General features: G+C 46.8%; 1 protein-coding gene across 5 annotated transcripts in view; it reads left to right on the top strand.

Annotated features, from left to right (window-relative positions):
- The first annotated feature begins 326 nt into the window (after positions 1-326).
- LOC133508137 (plasma membrane calcium-transporting ATPase 1-like) overlaps positions 327-19,287 on the top strand; it is a 95,187-nt gene continuing 76,226 nt past the window's right edge. For 3 of the 5 annotated variants that reach the window (XM_061833928.1, XM_061833929.1, XM_061833925.1), the window contains exons 1-2: positions 327-486; positions 9,985-12,707. The gene's annotated coding sequence lies outside the window, so the exon portion shown is untranslated. Of the gene's footprint in view, positions 487-9,984; positions 12,708-12,738; positions 12,906-19,287 lie in introns of those variants that run through there. The other 2 variants (XM_061833926.1, XM_061833927.1) reach the window with 2 other exon arrangements.

Genomic DNA, 19,287 nt, shown 5'->3' with positions numbered 1-19,287 from the left:
AGGTGCTGGTCTCGCCCCCCCCCCCCGACTCCCCGATGACCTCGCTGGAGTCGACTTTGCCGCAAATCATTTCTCCGGCCAGAAAAACTTTTGATTGACAATCCGCACATGCAGGAGACAAAAACAACAACAAAAAAAGTCGCTCAAAGTTGTGTTTTGGATAATTTTACGTTTTTTGCTGCATTCCGTGTCACGTGTGGATTAATCGTGCCCACCTGTTCTCGTGAAGCTCCTCCCCTGTCTCGACCAATCAGCTCCCTCCCGCCACTTGCGTCTTGTCCAGGTGTTCCTCGTTCACTCCACGTTTATTTAGCGTCCCGGTTTCGTTCAGTTCTTGTCAGTCCAGTTGTTAGTTTCGTTTTGTTGTGACTTAGTTTAGTTTCCTTTTTTTCTTGGAACTAAATCTCCTTTTGAGGCTGCCTTGCTTCGCCGCACTCCACATTTTTTTGCTCTTCTTTCTTCGCTTTCACAACCTCAACTGTGACAGTATGTATTTTTCTCAAATTTCTTGAGGTACTTTATAGAGAACGGTTTTCTCATGCTCATGAAAACCGCTACAGAGGTCAAATTCATTATTATTATAATTAAACATGTTATGAAGAAAGTTTTTATAGATCTACAAAAGTGTATATAATAATATAAATACATGTATTTTTAAGATAAGTAACTCCTTTTTATCCACGACTAAAAAGTTGTATTTGTATCTGAGATTAAAAAAAAGTCAAATTTTTTTAAGATTAGTCATGTATTTTCTGTGTTCACATTTTTCAATCAAAAAGTAAAAAAAATACAAATATATAAAAATAATAATTTCAAAAAAAATAATTTTTTTTCAAAAAAAAGTGAGAAGTCTATCAAACCCTGCCCCCCCCACTCGCAAAAAGGCCATAATCTAACAAGAATTGTATTTTTACAAATCCCTCATTTTTTAAGAAAAAGAGAATTTGGATCTTACAAGAATAAAAGTTATATTATTTCCCCTCCCCCAAAATAACTCCATGGTGGTCCACTTTACTTGGCGTCCAAAACAAGCCCCCCCAAAAAAATCCCAACATATATAATGTTCGAAATCAACAAGAAAATCTTCTGATCACATCAAGCGTGTCGTAAAAAATGTTTTCAAATCCACTGAATTTTGCGGTATGGCTCAGATTCAACATTTTCACATTAAGTAAAACAAATTTTCGAACAATAAAATATTTGGCCTCTAATTCACAGCGCAAAGAGGCCAAAAAAACAAGTTACACATATTTTATCCACGATATATTTTACGAATTAATCACCCGATCAGTGTGTTACCACAATTTCTTTTTGTCAAATACCGTAATCCAAAAAAATCCATAAATGTCAGGCCGCAATCCCGAACAACGATCGCCAATCCTCTCAAGTGACGTTTTACCAGAATTCGCGACTGTTGATTGGGGAAGAATCTCGTCGAAATACAAGAAAACATCCTAAAAGTCCAAAATTGAAAAATGGAAACTATGTTAAAGTTTTTCGACAAAGTGCCCTGGTCGTTGTCAACGGAATTTACTTGGGGAATTGCGTTGTCATGGTAACACGGACAAATAATTCCAATGCGACTCCGCCCCAGACGGATCTTTTGGTTCCGAAACGCTGCACCCAAAACTGTGAACAAAAAAAACCATATATGTTACATATAAGTATGCTGGTCTTTGGCGGCTTTCAGTTTTTTTGCGGCAACTTTTGTGCTGTTGCCATGGCGGCGATATCTGACACTGTGCTGGGGGCGCCTACACCGTTTACAGCGCACGTCAATCCAGCCTACACACGCGTTGTGTTTTGTGCGCGAGCGAGGAGGGGGAAAAAAACGGGAGTTGGAAAGAAATCCACGGACAAGGAGGGGAAACACCTCGTCGTACTTCAACATTACCGACTCGTTCTACTTGAACAAAGGTTTCACAGCCACATTTGTTAAGCAAAACGGCATGTACTCCATCTGGAATCGTCTTTCCTCATTGAAATGAATGGAAAAGCCGTTGATCCGTTCCAGCCTCCTCAAAAGCAGCTGAGGACAATCCGGATGTTCGTTTCTCCATTTGGCCTGGAGGACACAGCTTCCGGGAGTCGCTGGTGGTGTGGTGGTACGCACGCCTGCCTTTGGTGCCGGGCAGCGTCGGATCGATTCCCGCTCAGTGATGGTGTCAATATCTGCCCTGCAACTGACTGGTGACCTGTTTGGGGTATAATATAGCCTTTCGCCTGAAGCTAGCTGGGATAGGCTCATGCTTTCCCGCAACCCTTGTCTGGATAAGCGGCTTGGATAATGACATGACATCACACGCGTCAGACCACAGCATGTTTTGGCACTCTTGAGTCCGGCCCGTCCATAGTCACCCGGGCAGTTGGCGGTGAACATGCCCCACCCTCGCTTTTGCTTCCCGAAAGGCTCTGTAACTTACCACTAACAACCCAGCCTAAACTTAGCTCCTCCCCAAAATACAATGGTCTGAACTTTGACATAGCTTCTTGACACCAACTCCTATTTTGACAAATCTTGGGCGCCATCTTGTGTAGGGTGCGCCTGTGAGTGTGGCACAAAATGAGTGACACCCGGTCCTCCTATTAAGTGTCAGTGGTAGGACCCAAACAATATGGATTATTCCCCCCACCCCCCGACCAATTCCAGTAGTGGGCAGAAATTATTTCATTATCTGATGATTCTAACAATAAATATGGGGAAGAGATGGAGAACTTTGAACTACTTTAAAATAGTTGTCATTTAGTATTTGTTTAGCTTTCCAACAGAGTGAAACGTGTGGAAAAGTAGACCGATTTTCCAAAAGCAAAATACATTTTTGCCGTTTTAAAAAGGTCTAAGATTGCCCGATTAATTGGTCGGGGCGGCACAGTGGGTCAGCCGGTAAAGCAGTTCTGAGGATCCGGGTTCAATCGCGGCCCCGCCTGTGTGGAGTTTGCATGTTCTCCGGTTTCCTCCCGCGTCCCAAAAACACGCAACATGAATCGGACACTCTAAATTGCCCCAAGGTGTGATTTGTGAGCGCGGGCTGTTTGCCTCCATGTGCCCTGCGATTGGCTGGCAAGCAGTTGAGGGTGCACCCCGCCTCCTGCCCGTTAACAGCTGGGATAGGCTCCAACACTCCCTGCTAGCGATTCTCATGAGGATAGGCGGCAAAGAAAATGGATGGATGGATAATTGGTTGGCCCTCTGCAAAGAGTCGCGTAGAAACAAACCCGTAAAAAGTCATGTGGGATGTGGCTATAGCCTGGATTGTGTAAAGCCAGAGAAGATGGATTCCCTTCGTCGGGGATTTTGTTGCGTCTTGGGCCTTTTGTGTGTTTTTATGTCGTGTGCGTGTATTCGTGCTCGCACACGCGTAACCATGGCGACACTGTTGCGCTTTTGTGTTGCGCGCAAGTTTACGGCCGAGAAATAAACGCTGACGAGAAAAAGCGCCTCGAAGTGTCTGAGCGGAGATGCGGTGCGGGTGTGTGTGAGTGGGTTTGCTCGGCGTGTCATTTGTAGCGTGGGCTCCGTGTCAAATGAAAACATCTCATTGACACATCCAAAATGCGGTCGCTTCCAACGCGATTGTGTGCGGCATTGCAGCTTGCACGCTAATGCTGCGCCAGAGATGGAGGACGTGGGAGGAGAGGGGAAAAGGCTAGAAGAAGGCCCGCCTACACGCGCACAACGGCGGCGTGTGATTGGATGCCGGTTGCAGGGTCAGGTGATGTGTTGATGTGTTGCGTTGCGGACGTGAAGTGAAAAATGCCGTCAGGTGCTTCGCCGGCGCACGCGTGGGCGCAACTTGCGCGCGTTACGCCGTCTGTACAGATTTCAACAGTTAAAGAAAAAAAATGTAGATACATCCAGCGGTGCCTCGCGATCCGAGTGACCCAATTTACATGTTTTGGGAGATATGAGATTGTTTTTTTTTTTTTTTTACTTGCGAGGAAAAAAAATGATCTCGCAGTCTTGTGTGGTGCCAGTGAACTCATTTAACTGACTTCGCATGGAGAAGTTGTTTATTGCCACTACCGGCTGAAGTTTACAATTAATGTACACCTAAAATGAAGACGACTAAAAGACCCGCAGAGCTTAAAGTCATTCATCTTCATAATAATAATAACAATACTCAAAGGCATATCTTTTTCATCTTGTGTGAGCAAGCACAAATATTCCTTCCTGAGGAGCTGAAAATGTACACATGTACACCGAAAGCGCTGTTTGCGACAATTATTTGTTCCTGTTCGCGAACCGAAGCAACATTTCCAATTGAAACGAACGGAAGTGCAATTAATCCGTTCCAGTCGCAGAAATCATCCATCCATTTTCCTAGCCGCTTATCCTCGATTTTCACGCAGCCTGCATTTTGTTCAGCAGCCCCGGAAGCCACTTTAGCCGAGCAACGTGAAATTTGATGCTCGAGTCTATCATTGGGAGAGCCACACACACACACACACACAAAAAAGCCCCAAAAATGCACAGGGCAACTGACACCACTTGTAGGCCACTTTTCCATTCATCCATTTTCTTTTGCCACTTATCATCATGAGGGTTGCGGGGAGTGCTGCAGCCTATCGTAGCTGTCAACAGGCAGGAGGCAGGGTACACCCTGAACTGGTCGCCAGCCAATCGCAGGGCACATGGAGACAAACAGCCGCACTCACAATCACACCTAGGGGCAATTTAGAGTGTCCAATTAATCCATCCATCCATTTTCTTGGCCACTTATCCTCATAAGAGTCACAGGGAGTACTGGAGCCTATCCCTTGCTGTCAACAAGCAGGAGGCGGAATACAGACTGAATTGGTCGCCAGCCGATCGCAGGGCAGATGGAGACAAACAGCCGCACTGACACCTTGAGGCAATTTAGAGTGTCCAATTAATGTTGGATGTTTTTGGGATGTGGGAGGAAACCGGAGTGCCCACCCGGAGAAAACCCACGCAGGCAAGGGGAGAACATGCAAACTCAACACTGGCGCTCCGGGACTGAACCCGGGTCCTCAGAACTGTGAGGCCAATGCTTTACCAGCTGATCCACCGTGCCTCCGAGATAAATAGCGTTTCATTTTTTTTTTTCACTTTTATAATAGATTAAATCTGATATTCCAAATCTATGATGAGGGTATTTGACCGTGTGGAGATTCATTAACCGTCATGTTGAAGGCATGTGATGAAAAGCTAATGACGGCCTGGGACGACCAAGGGGAGAGTCCCGCCTCCTCCCGCCGGGAGAGGACCCCCCCCCCCCCCCCCCGTCCTTCCATCGACGTCAAGACTTGATATTCCATGCGGTGAGTGCGGATTCCCCCACCCCGACCGCCACGAGGGGCCTGCCGCAAGTCTTCCTTCCTCCTCGTTTTCATTTCCGACCGCTGCCGAAATGCGTCACGGCGGATTGTCGCGGTCCTTTTTGTCCGCTATGTACTTTCGTCCGCCGTGTTTGAAAACTGCCAAGGCGCGAGACCATTTTGTGACCGCAGTTCTTCGGCCTTCCACTTGCTAGTGTCTTATTTAAATTCCTCGTTTTTTTCTGAATGAAAAATGTCACGACGAAAGCCATTTTGTGATCAACGAGTGTTAGCTGGACCGCTAGCGAGTTCATTCCGTTCGGTAGCGCAATACACTTGTGTGCCAGTTTAGCACGTTAATTGCCGAAAAGTGTTAAAAACTGCGTTTGTCGCTGGCCGAGCGCATCTAAAGTCACAAAACAAGTCGTGCGAGCGTGTTTGGAAGCGCGCTGATCTTTGGATGTGACACAAAGCAGAGGCCTCCCGTCGTAGGCTAACGACTCCGAGTCTCTCTAAACACATTCCTGCTTCTGTTTAAGATCAGTCTTCGCTCCGCTCCAGGCGTCCACGCGGCCGACGTCGGCGTCTTCGGCCAATCTTTGTGACTCGTCGTCGATAAAAATAATCTTGAATTGCGTGAGGGTGGGGGTGGGGGGGGGGTCGCCATGGATACAACATCCAGCTGCATATATGGACACGTTTATGGCCGTGCGTGCGCATGTTTGCGTGTGTAGGTGGATGCTGCTGACCCCAGGAAGTGACTTGATTACAAATCGCAGCCTTCGCTTTTTTTACGCAATTAACGCACACTGAACTGCACGCGCTACATCGGGGATGTAAAAATAATAATAAAAAATCCCCCAAAACACTCGGTTAACATCGTTACATACTTTGTCATTTTGTTATCAAAGTTAGTTTCTTGACTTTTGTGTCATTTAAAGGGGAAATCCAGTGGTTTGCATAAACACTGTATCCAATAGGTCATAAAATATGTACTCTATCTTGACAATATGATCTTAAATCCGCTCTTATTTAATAGTGTTTTGAGAATATTTTATCCACGATTACAAATTTTCAGGGGAGTGAGTCACATGACTTACGTGGGCGGATGTGACGTGTAACGTGCCGTTCCAAACGCTCGATTACATGGGACACCATATATGACCGGCGCTGATTTCTCGAATTTATCCTCATCTGATGAAGAAGTAGCAGTATCGGTTGATCGGGAAGACGGAGGAATACTTCCGTACAGAGCGGCGGCGCCGTGAGCGAGCTCCCCGCCGAGCCCCGGACCTCGCTCGGCTGGGGTGCTCGTCGGACTCCGCGTCATTCCGCCCGAAGAACCATCCGAACGTTCAACATTATTTACAGCCGAGCGGCGGAGCTCGCTCGCGGGGGACCCCACGTAGGTCACGTGACTCGCAAAAATGTGAGCTCGGTTGATCGGGAAAAGACGGAGGAATACTTCCATAGAGATTTGAACCTGTGGCTGTAAATAATGCCGCTCGTGGGGGAGCCAGCTCACGGCTCTGCCGCTTGGTGGCATTATTTACAGGTCACGGCTGTGCCGCTCATGGATGTGTACGGAAGTATTCTTCCGTCTTCCCGATCAACCGATACTGCCATTTCTTCACCAGATGAGGATAAATCCGAGAAATCAGCGCCGGTCATAAATGGTGTCCCATGTAATCGAGCGTTTGGAACGGCACGTAACGCTTCACGTACGCCCACGTAGGTCATGTGACTTAAGAAAATGGCAGCGCCCCTGAAAATTCGCAATTGTGGATAAAAATCTTCTCAAAACGCTATTAAATGAGAGAGGATTTAACATGACATTGTCGAGATAAAGTACATATTACATGACCGATTGGATACATTGTTCATGCAAGCCACTGGATTTCCCCTTTAAGGAGTTGTTTACATCATTTATTTCATTTTTTTATTCTGCCAAGCATGAGGCAAATAGTTGTATTTCGGGAATGATACTACCTAGTTTGTTTCCTATTGTGTCGGAGTTAGTTAGCTAGTAATCACCATGAAAAAAATGTCGCAAAACGTCATTATGTGATCATTATTTTGATCATTTTACAAAACTGAGGCAAAAGGTTCACTGGGTAAGTAGCTAATTTTTAATTTGGGGATGACGCTAGGTTGTTGGTTTCATTTTTTTGGGTGCTGAGTGGGGCAGCGACCCACCGAATCCCGCACTATGCCGCCACCCACAGGACGGGAGTGGAACAAACGCGCAGGTTTGGGATCCTCCCGTTCTCCTTGTCTTTCAATGAAAATGTTCAGCGTGTCGAACATTTTGCATCTGATTCACGTGGACGATGTTGTTTTTGTGCAATGCGGTCGCAGCTGCTCAGTGTGTGTGTGTGTGTGTGTGTGCAAGCGGTCCGCAGGTGATGCATGAGCCCATTAGAGTGTCGACAACAAGATCAGTCAAGAGCATTGCACATAAACCTTTTCGCCTTTTCCACACCCTACTTTTCATTCTTTTACTCACATTTGGCAGACTTGTGCGACTATCTATGTGTCCGTCCGTCTAGATCAGGGGTGTCAAACTCCTTTTTGTCGCGGGCCACATTGGAGTTCCCTGGTTTCCCTCAGAGGGCCGTCCGTTATGACATAAAAAAAAATCTGTAATTGCTTCATCATATTTACACATTGAATGAACAAAAATCATGGAAGTTGCCACATATGATTTGCCTTTGCGGGCCACATAAAATCATCTACCGGGCCTAATCTGACCCCCGGGCCTCCAGTTTGACCCCTGTGTTGTCAATGTTATCATTAACGATATGACAATTGGAAATTTTAGTGCCAATTCGAACAAGAATCATGGAAGTTGACACATATGATTTGCCTTTGCGGGCCACGTGAAATCATCGGCTGGGCCCGATCTGGCGCCCCAGCCTTGAGTTTGACACCTGTGTTGTCAATGTTATCATTTGCGATATGACAATTGGAAATTTTAGTGCCAATTCGAAACAGAATCATGGAAGTTGACACATATGATTTGCCCTTGCGGGCCACATAAAATCATCTGCCGGAGCTGATTTGGCCCCCAGGCCCCGAGTTTGACACCTGTGTTGTCAATGTTATCATTTATGATATGACAATTGGAAATTTTAGTGACAATTTGAACAAGAATCATGGAAGTTGACACATATTATTTGCCTTTGCGGGCCACACGAAATCATCTGCCGGGCCCGATCTGACCCCCGGGCCTCCAGTTTGAGAGCTGTGACATCAATGTTATCATTTATGATATGACAATTGGAAATTTTTGGTGCCGATTCAAACAAGAATCACGGAGCTTGACACGTATGATTTGCCTTTGCGGGCCACATTAAAATCATCTGGCGAGCCGGGTCCGGCCCCCGGGCCTCGAGTTTGACACCCGTGATCTAGGTCATTTTCATTTAGTTATGATATTGGTCTGCCTTTCACTATTACGACAAAGTCTTGACAAACATTTTTCAAGCTCGCATCGTCTCGCGTAGTAAAAATGGGGGGCGAGATATTGTTTGGTCATCGCAGGTGGTTTGATAACGGCTTTTCTCACGACTTATCGCCTTCGTTTTGTGACTGCAATTACTTTGCAAACCGCTTGACTAGTGAAGCGTCTCGTTAGCTAACTTTGTGTATGAAATGAAGGATTTGGTAACTTAAGTTGTGCAATTTCTCCCACCACGCACAGAACGTGATTGATTTTGTTCTTACTGTTTGTTAGTTACCCAGCCAGTTGTTAATCACTCAGTCGATCAGCTACTTAAGTAGTCAGTTAGTTGGCTAGTTGGCTTTTAGCCAGTTAGCTAGTTTGAATTCTTTTTTTTTTTTTTAACTCGCTCAACAGCTAACTGACAAATTGACCAGCAATATAATATATTGGTTAGTTAGTTACTTAGTTAATTAGTTACCTTAATTTCCGGCCAAAGGAAAGAATACCAAAGACCCGTGGAATATATGTGCCGAGGAAGTAATTTTTACCGGTATGTTTTTTTTTTTTTTTTTTTAACCGACCATATTAGCGCTGCGCTAGTGTTAGCGCTGTGCTAGCGTGTTGCTGCTGTGTTACTGCGGCATCTCAATGATTTTTACCAGTATGTTTTTGTTTTTTTAACCAGCCCTGTTAGTGCTGCGCTACCGTGTTGCTACTGTGTAGCTGCCTCGGTTGTTTTTTTTTTTGGTTTTCTTTTTACCGGTATGTTTTTGTTTTTATTTTGTTTTTTACCAGCCCTGTTCATGCTACCGTGTTGTTGCTATGTTAAGCTAAGCTAAGGTACTACAACTTTGAAAACTCTTTCTGTGTACTGTCTTTGTAAATATCTCTATTCCTTTACAAATGTACCGGGTGAGGCTTTTAATCAGGTGCGCTCTGTAGGCCAAAAATTATGTTTGTTAGTTTCACTTTGTTCTGCCATTCTTCTGTTGTTATGGACTCAATTTGCAATTTCAACACTGCTCCCCGTGGTTTTCTGCTGGAACTGCAACGTGTTATCGAGATCCCAAAGCTTCCAATAAAAAAACAAACAAAAAAAATTCCATCAAAAAATCCACGAATATTCCTAATCATAAGCAAACAGACACACCTTTCTCTGCCCCACCCCAGGCCCCGTCACCGTGGCAACGGAACAACGCAAACGAGCCACTGTCACTGTGTATTGACATTATTGACATTTGCCACACTTTGTGTTGCAGCAACAGCGCGCTAAGCAGGTGAAGGACGCACGGCGAGTGAATCTTGATGCGGCGCTTTCCCGTCATGCGACTCAGCACCGAGACAGCAACGACGTACCCACCCCGACAGGAAGTTAGCGTGGCGTCACCGGGCCTGTCCGCTTGCGTACGGCACTCCGTAAATGAAATACAACACAGAGAATCTCGGAAAGGCCTCCAATGAAAAACAAAACCCGGCTTCGATCGATACTCTGAAAGAATGAATGGATGGCGCGACTCCGCGCGCGTACGTGAGGCCTTTGCTAAACGCCGCCGTTGGCCATTTTGTCTCTGCGCTTCACCTTGACCTTGCTGAGCGTTTTTATTCAATACTTTCATTGTACTGTGTACAGTACAAGTCACTGTCGTCTAGACAGAGAAAAACAATATTATATCAGTTGTACAAAGGTTTCCTGTGTAATCTTTTGATTGTTAGGCTATCAAATCCGTTCTTCAAAGAAAACGTCAACACTTTTGATACTTTGCTCATTTGCGGTACTTAACAGGAACACGGTTGAAAGTAACCAAGGTCTGCGCAAATGATACGCAGATGGCGGCAGCTCCATTTTCCCGGCCACGGGTGTGTAAATCGTCTGTCAGCGCCGATCGCTGGTCACTAGTTCCCAGTCTGTGTTTGTAGACACGACGGCAGCGCCTATACGGACTCGGCTCTGCAAACATTACTTTCAGTTCTTCTGTTCTTCGCAAACCCTGCGCTTTGGCCGCCCTCCTTATTTACGGCTTTGAGCCGCAGCGCCTGTATTAGTTTTTTCTTGAAAATTCAGCCAGTTTGGCTCGACAAAAGTGAAATTTGGGGGATGTGGACGATGAGTAGCATCACAGAAAGGTGTCAAGAAACGGCGTCTAAAACCACACAGGAAGTCGGCCACTGAGTCTCAAAAATGAAAATTTTTTTAAAATCTATTGTCGAAAACTTCGAGAAGTCATCTTTCACAATTATGCAGGTACACCACAAAAAGTCTAAAGAAGCTCTGCGTGGTAGGACCCAGCGTAACTGAACTGGAAAAATATTTTGCCATTTCCAGGTCTCTTCAAAAGACAAACAACCCCTGCTGCGTTTGTCTGATCGCTGTAAAATGCGGAGCACGCACACGAGACAGATAAACGACTTGAATTTGGGAAGGCAAGACCGAGATGTCTTAAGTCAATTGCCGTCTGCAGTGATGCGGACTTTGTATCGGTCCGTTGTGGTGAAGAAGGAGCCGAGTCGCAAGGCGAAGCTCCCGATTTACCAGTCGATCTACGTTCCTACCATCACCTATGGGAACGAGCTGTGGGTCTTGACCGAAAGAACAAGATCCCGGATGCAAGCCGCCGGAATGAGTTTCCTCCAGAGGGTGTCCGGGTTCTCCCTTAGAGATAGGGTGAGAAGCTCGGTCATCAGGGAGGGGCTCAGTGTTCCACATTGAGAGGAGCCAAATGAGTTGGCTGGGGTATCTGATCTGGATGTCTCCTGGACGCCTCCCTGGTGAGGTGTTCCGGGCATGTCCCACCAGAAAGAGACCCCGAGGACGACCCAGGACACGCCGGAGAGACTATGTCTCTCGGCTGGCCTGGAAACTCCTCGGGATCCCTGTGGAAGAGCTGGAAGAAGTGGCTGGGGAAAGGGAAGTCTGGGTATCCCTGCTTGAAGCTACTTCCCCCGCGACCCGGTAGAAGATGGATGGATGGATGGTAGTCAATTGGCATGTTAAAAATTCTCAAGAAGCGAGGTTCTCTCCCAAAAAGAAGAAAATAAAAAAGACCGGGAAGTCAGCAATCTTGAAGTCTGCCATCTTGGATTGAAGCAGTCATTTCGGGTGCAATTTGGCAATTATCAGGGGCCTTCGGAGAGATTTCATCTCTGATTTTATCTGTACAGATTCCGAGCCAACGCAGAACCACAGGAAGGTGAAACTAAAAGAAAAATGGCTCAAATGTGTTGGGCGACAGTGATTTGTTTTGATTACTTTCGAACGTGGCAAGGCGCTACAATGCATCCCACCACCTCACAAATATATCAATGTATATTTTTTTAAAAGGCACTTTGTACAAGCCGTACATTTGAAGATGTGTTCGCAACCGACGTCGTGGGCGTGTGTTGGTTCTAAAATGGAGTCTTGGCGATTGAGCCGATCCACCTTAAAAAGTCCTCCAGCCCGGTCCCGCCTCCCCGGGGCCAGCCAGCCAGCCCGGCCGGAATCGGCGCTTCTCAGGCGGGACTGCGCGCTCTTGTCGGAACGTGCCCCGCGACCCGAACCCCCCCCCCTGAAACCACGCGCCCCTTCACCCTCCCTACCCCGGTGGGGCTTCCTGGCTGGATCGGGTCTCGGCGATCACTCCCTTCCCTCCCCCTGCGTGTGTTACACCAGCAGAGCGGAGGCGGAGGAGGAGGAGGCGGCGGAGGAGGAGGAAGAGGAGAGGGGGGACTTGGTCTTCCCTTTTATCGGATTGATTCCTGACCCAATCGGGAAGGATCCGGGTTGGCTGTTGTCCGCTGCTGCCCTGTGTCGCGGCGCTTGTATTCGCTGCAAGGGGGGGAACGTATCGATTTGTTGGTTTTGATTTTTTTTTTTTTTTTTTACCCCCTCCTACTTCCATTCCCGGCCCGTTGAACCTTTTTCCCGCCGCTGCGGCGCAGTCAAGTTGCGGCGGCGCCGGGACATGGACGAACCCCAGTGAGGGAGCTCCGCACCCCGCTAGAGGTAAGCTCCTAACGGAGGTCCAATCCAACTTTTTTTTTTTTTTTTTTTGGCGTCGACGTCGTCGCCCCGGTGAGTTTGAAGCTGCTTTTTCGAAGCTCCTTTTCGTCGTCTTTCAGCTCGCTGCCTGGTCGTCGTTTCCGTCTCCTCCGCCGACCCGTGTGTGGGCTTTTTCTTGTTTTTTTTTTCCCTCCGCCACAGGTGTGAGAGCACAACTGCAGGATTCTGTTTTTTTTGTTTTTTTGGGAAACAATTCTCAAGGCGCAGTTGCCGCAAAGTGAACCGGCTCGCGTGGGAGGCCGGCGGCGGGGCAGGAGAAGAGACTCGAGTCCTCCCGCGCCCGGCCCGACGGAAGCCTGGCCGGGGACGAGGCGTCCGTCGCCCTCAGACGGCGCGCTCAGGTCTCGCTTGAGCAATGTGGACGTTTTAGGCGCACTTCGACGCGTTGCTTGACGTTCCGCCGCGTGATTTAATTCCTCGGCGGTGTTTTTTTTTTTTTTTTTTGCGGAATTGTGTCCAAGTTGGATTCGAAATGAACTTTCGGAGGCGGACGTCACGTCGACCAGTTGCTGCCGCCCAACGCTGCGTGCTTTCCACACCGCCGACGGCTTGTTAGAAACGCTCGTTTTCGGCGGACTGCGACGCGTGCCGGCGTGTTTGAGGTCGGCCGAATTGTAGTCGGGTCGTTCCGTGTGGCCGAGGCCGACAGCTGAACTCGCCAGGTCGTCCCGGAGCCCCCCTAACACGGGCGGCGTTTCATAAACGCCCCGCTCGCCAATGGCGTTTTGGCGCAGTGGGCATGCGGATTCTTCTCAAGTGTGCAGTCCGTTTGGCTCCTGCACACGCTTATGTTTGTGTGTGTGATTTCTTGCTTTTTGTAGGCTCTAAGGGGGCAATTTGCTTGCCAGGGAACACTGGTTGCTACTGCCGCGGTGCGTTCACGGATCGGCTCGTTCTTCCTGTTGGAGTGGTTTCCCCACATTGACTACCTCACCCAACCTGGGGTTAAAAAAAAAAAAGAGCCACTTTGTTGTCACAGAGTGGCCGTGATGTGAGCCACTCGGAGAATGAGGATTGTGTCAGCTCTCTTCTTGCTCCTTTGCTGTCCTTTTCTCCCCCCCCTCCCCTCTCCATCTCCATCTGGGTGTGTCCTGGCTGATTGCGTCGGGAGGAGGGGGGATCCCGCATCTTCTCCAGCTTGTGACCTCTAAACGAGGGCATTTCTGGCTTCTCCTCCAGTCGGTGGGTAAACACCTCCACTGGTGTATTTATGTATTTTTTCCCGGGATGGTGGAAGAGGGGGTTCATGGTCTTGGACCCCCCCCCCTACTTAAGATCTTAAAAAGCTATTTGCGGCAAATTGAATCGAGCGAGAGGATAATTGTTGGTGCACTGCTCTTTTTTTTGGGGGGGGGGAGCGGAAGAGAAGCAAGTGATCTACTTAGCAGCAGCTCATGATACATTTGCATATTACCTAGTCGTTCTTTCGGCATTCGTCTGGCACTTGTAGATGGAAACGGGACTCGACCGTCCGTCTACGTCCCAAACGGTGGTACGCCAGAGTGGGGTATGAGAAGAATGATGCCGGGCCTTGATTAAAAACCAACAAATAACAGCAACAGTATTCACAGGCTTTCTTTTGATTGTTATTTTTGTTTCCCTCCCCCGCAGGGAGTGTGCGTCGGTGCACGAACTATCAGATGTTCTCAAACTGGGGGTGTGAGTTGAAAGTGCAATGTCAGGCTAAGATTAAATCAACAAATAACATGATCCACTGCCCTTTTTTAAGGGCATCTGGGGGTTGGGGTGCGCCAACAAACTACTGCAACTATTCTACACTGGCTTTCTTTTGACTTTTTTCCAGGTGTTTTTTTTTTTTCCCCTAACAATGGGTTGTTTTTACCTGACGTCACCCGTTGGGCTCCCTCGAACGGCGGCCATTCTCGATCCCCGAGCTCCCGTTACTCATACGTACGCAAGGTGGACGACGTTATGTTTCTAACCGCATTTATTGAAGACGGGTCCGACGGCACATCAAGCCCAGAGTGACTATTAGGCTTTCTGGCACGCACACATTGTGGGACTTGGGACTGCGTCACAAAGGCGCAGTATTGTGTGTAAATTTTAAAATACCTGTATTGTCATTTACGACAATAAATTAAAACAAAACATATTTTATGTACGTGACATGAACGGAGTCTGAAATTTGCCGCAAACAGGTCACGTAGCCATTCATGCGATCGGTGCTCACGAAGTAGCCCTCGGCCTCAGAAAGTTTGCTGAGTCCTGGGTTAGACGATGCTTACGCGGCGGTACTCGTGTACCGGATCGCGAGGCTTTAAAGAGCGCGCCGACTAGCAACTCTTGAAAAAGCTTCAGCGAATTGGCGAGAGTTCTCGAAGAAAAGTCAGAAGAAGGCTCTCTTAGCAAGTCCTCTCTTGTGTACTTGAGTCCCGAGACGCCCGTGAAACACACAAAAAAAAAACAGTAACCGAGAGTATTCCGTAGACTTGCACACTGGGTACGCGTTAGGTAGAGAGGTTAAATGGCGGCGCGCAGCGGTGTGTGGCTAATTTAGCAAAAAATGTGACGTTGATGAAAACAACCCATTGTGCATCAACTATCCTTTCCAAATTGGGTTATGCCGGTACACGAGGTTAGGAGTGTAATGATGAGCCTCGATATAGTAAACAACATGGCAGTGTACATGGGTTTTCTTTTGATTTTTGTATGTTTGCGGGTGAGCTCCGATTCCCACCAAACAGTGATGCGCCTTCCTGCTTGCTTGATCTTGATTGTAATGGTGCATGCATATGAAAAAAAACACATTAACTTTTTCCCCCCGTGTGAAATGAGGAATTTACAGCGTGCTGGACCTGTAGACCAGTTTCAGGTATCTTGAAAGCATCCAGCTTAGGTATGCGACGCTAAAGCAAACAAAAGAGCCCTATCGACTCGCAGTGTTTCGACTTTCTTGTCTGAGGGTGCGTAGTAAAACAAAACGTCTGAGAATCTGTCTTTCTGTCCGAGGGATTGCCAAAGGCGGCCCACCAATTTGGTACATTTGGAAAGAGGCTAAAAACTAAATCGCGTGGACCCCCTCGGGATGTGTGAGCTAGAAAGTATAAGAAAACTTGAGTTCAGTTTTCTTTTCGGATGTGTGGCCTGGTCTGTCCAGAGAGCCTGATCTTTGCATTGTTTGTTAGTTTTGTTTCCAAACGTTGGAATGGTGCGCCGATAAATCAAGATGAAGACTTAATTGCAAAATAGCAGAGCACTTCATAGTTTAGTAACTTTGTTTCCAATGACAAGTACACTCATCGAGCAAAGACAATGGGCCTGTTTTTGTCCCCATTTCGCTCTTTCCCAACCAAGCATGTCAAACTTCAGAGAGGTTTTTCCTATAAAATGATTCTTAGCTTTGATATTAGTTTTTTTTTTTTTTTTTTTTTTTTTTTTTTTAGGATGGAATTTATCCCAGTTGTTGGCCCTGACCTCTTACGGATCGTAAAATCTTAAATATGAAAGGTCTTCAGTATTTATGACCATACAGTACAACCTCGGTTCTCGACCACAATGCGTTCCAGACGGCGGTTCGAGGACCGATTTTGTTGGAAAACCAAATCGATATTTCCCACGTCTGCGTACAGAAGGCTGCGATATACACGATAACAACGCGTGTCGTGGATCAGCTGGTCGGGCTGCACCGCGTTATGTTATTTCCGGATTTTGTCGCAGGTGTTCGAGTACCGATTTTCGTTTGAAAACTGAAGCCCAAAAAAATCTCGACATTTTTGTTCATAAACTGATTTGTTAGGGAACGGAGACGTTCGAGAACTGAGCATTCGCTGTAATTCTTTGTGTGTTACCAAAGGCTACGTCTCTCAGCTGTGACCCGGAACGGAATGTACCCGGTCAAAGAAGTGGCCCAAAGTGCCAAATACACAAATGACCATAAATGAATAAAATATTAAACGCCTTGCCCGATTGTTATTTTTTTTCAATATAAAACTGTATAGTGGCACGGTGGATCAGCTGGTAAAGCGTTTGCCTCACAGTTCTGAAGACCCAGGTTCAATCCCAGACCCAGCTGTGTGAAGTTTGCATGTTCTCCCCGTGCCTGCGTTGGTTTTCTCCCGGCACTACGGTTTCCTCCCACATCCCAAAAACTTGCAACATTAATTAGAGACACTAAATTGCCCCTAGGTGTGATTATGGGTATGGCTGTTTGTTTCTATGTGCACTGCGATTGGCTGGCAGCTAGTTCAGAGTTAACTCCGCCTCCTCCCCGTTGACAGCTGGGATAGCCACCAGCACTCCCCACGACCCTCGTGAGGATAAGCGGCAAAGAAAATGGATGGATGGATGGATTAAAGTGAATTTACCTCATGATAAGAATTTTCCAAAGCATGTTATTTTTTTTTTTTTTTTTTGAGAACATCGTTATTTTACAAGGCATAGCATAACTCGCATTGGATCCACCCATGGAAGATTCAACAGCCAATCAGGTCTCTGGGTGCATTTTCGGTCATCTGACCAATGCAAGCCACCACAAATGACATCTAACTGATTAAAAAAAAAAATGGCGTTCCCATTATGCAGTTTGAGTCGTTTGTTTTTTTATAGTGCCAACTAGTGGCCTGGCATGCAAACAGCAACATTAGTCGTCAATCGAAAGGCTGAAATACGACTAAATGTCGGCAGACAAGCCAGTGTCCCGTCGCATCCAGAGCGCTAATCAAAGGAGTCGCCCGGTGAGCATTTACCGGACGACCGGGCGTTGTCAGTCAGCCAGTCGGTCGAATCTCACGCGGCCCAGGTTTGAATCTTGGCAACGTGCGGCCCGAGCGACTTCCCGTTCCAATAGTGAGCAGCTGGACGTTTACGAGCGGCTGCTTTATGTCCGCATCAGCGAGCCGTCGGAAAAAAAAAAAGACAAAGTGGGAGCGTCGAGCGCGGCTCCCCGTGTCCTGCGGCAAATCCGTTTATTCCTGTTTTTGATTTTTAAATGGATCAGTCTGCTCGGAGCGGATGGACAAACCGGTGTGGTTAATGGTATTTATTTGACAGGATGCAGAGATCGTTCTCGGCCTCGGACTGGCCGTCGCTCGTATATCAGCCAAACGCCGAACACACAATCAATCAAGTTTGATCCGGTTAAAAAGACAACACAGGGTGTCCCCGATAAAAACGACGTGCTTTTTAACTGCGCATCACAGCTGAACGCGTTTATGGCAGAGGATACGTTCCAGACAAACTTGGGATTGTCGAAAATACCAAATACACAGATAGATATACATTAATTTTTTTGTTTTACCTCGCTCATGCTTGAAACGCAAATTAAAACACTTTATCAATATATAGTGCTCATAACTCCATCACTCTAAGGGAACACAATTTTCAGTTGAAGTTTACTCTAAAACTGACACAATAAAACGTATATTACTGTAATTCCCGCCTCACAGAGCGCACCTGGTTATAAACCTCACCCAGTACATTTGTAAAGGAAATACCATTTGGTACATCCACAGGCTGCAGCTGTGTAAAAGCTGCTCGTGCCCACATTGAAACAAGAGCTATTTACAAAGACGGTACACAGAGAGTTTAACGCTAGCATCGCCATGTTAACGCTAGTGCCGCTGTGCAACCGCCGGCATGCTAATGCTAACGCTAGAGGCGCCGCATGCGCTAACACTAACATGAGTGCAGCTGTGCTAACAGGGCCGGTTAAAAAAAACATACTGGTAAAAATCACTGAGACACGACAGTGACACGCTAGCGCAGCGCTAACAGGGCTGGACCGGTAAAAGTCACTTCCTTGGCACATATATTCGGTCTCACGCTTAGCTTTTCGGCTCATGTGCCCCCTTGCGGCCGTTAGAAAAAAAAAAAAAAAACCGCACAAATTAGCCGCATCACCGCATAAACCGAAGGGTGTAAAGCGTATGAAAAAAGCCGCGGTTTATAGGCCGGAAATTACGGTAATCTATATTTCAATTGAGCTTTCAGTATTGAAATAGTCAACCAAGACATCTAATTTCGTCGAGGCCTGCAACAGACGACCACTTTACTTGTTTTCTGCTTTTTTTTTCTTATTGAAATCAATTTTATTTTTTCATGGCAGCTGTAAGGAGCCGCAATTACTCACGGATTTGCTTCACTGAAACATGAAACGCCATAGACTGGCGAACAAAAATAGTATGGATGTTAGGGTAACGATATGCGTTCAAACACCAGCTAATGTAAGACACCCAGCGCAGCAAGACGTACAAGTACCGATATTAATAGAGTTTGGTTGGGGAGCATCCTGCAGTACAGCTCAGTTTTCCTTTGGGAGTTGTGACCCAATGTGGTACGATACTGAAGGCGCACAACTTTAATTTATACTCCATAATTTTTTTTAAAGCACAGTCAATGGGCTTATTTGAAATATGTGATGTACGCTCAATTAAAGTATTCGTATCTCCGTCCCAATTGTTGTATTGGTTTTGTTTTCGGGTGGGTAGATTGGAGGAACTTTTCCCTCAGATTGTTCTTTTCTTGTTTGGCTGGCGGCTGTCCAAAGTCGTCACAGCTTGGCTCG

Source organism: Syngnathoides biaculeatus, chromosome 10 (genome assembly GCF_019802595.1).
Source record: "Syngnathoides biaculeatus isolate LvHL_M chromosome 10, ASM1980259v1, whole genome shotgun sequence".
Classification (NCBI taxonomy): Eukaryota; Metazoa; Chordata; class Actinopteri; order Syngnathiformes; family Syngnathidae; genus Syngnathoides; species Syngnathoides biaculeatus.
This window is presented reverse-complemented; position numbering and strand designations above follow the sequence as displayed.